This window comes from Eimeria mitis, genomic scaffold (assembly GCF_000499745.2).
Source record: "Eimeria mitis Houghton genomic scaffold, Emh_scaff1001, whole genome shotgun sequence".
Classification (NCBI taxonomy): Eukaryota; Apicomplexa; class Conoidasida; order Eucoccidiorida; family Eimeriidae; genus Eimeria; species Eimeria mitis.
Window position 1 is genome coordinate 7,810 of NW_013567002.1, and position 356 is coordinate 8,165.

Here is a 356-nt window from a genome sequence, read left to right on the forward strand (position 1 = left end):
GCAGCAGCAGCAGGAGACGAGCAGCAGCAGCAGCAGCAGCAGCAGCAGCAGAAATATCCTTTTTGTGTGCATGCAACGTTGCGGCCTTCTTTCTCCGACATTGCTGCTTTTGTTGCTGCTACTTCTTCGCCGCTCTCTTCTGCTGCTCAACCAGAAATAAATAAAAATAAACAAAACAACAAACAACAACAGGAAAGATTCATTTGCTGCTGCTGTTGCTGCTGCTGCTGTTGCTGCTGCTGCTGCTGCTGCTGAGGCTGTTGCTGCTGTGGCTGTTGCTGCTGTGGCTGTTGCTGCTGCTGCTGTTGCTGTTGCTGCTGTTGCTGCTGCTGCTGTTGCTGCTGCTGCTGTTGCTG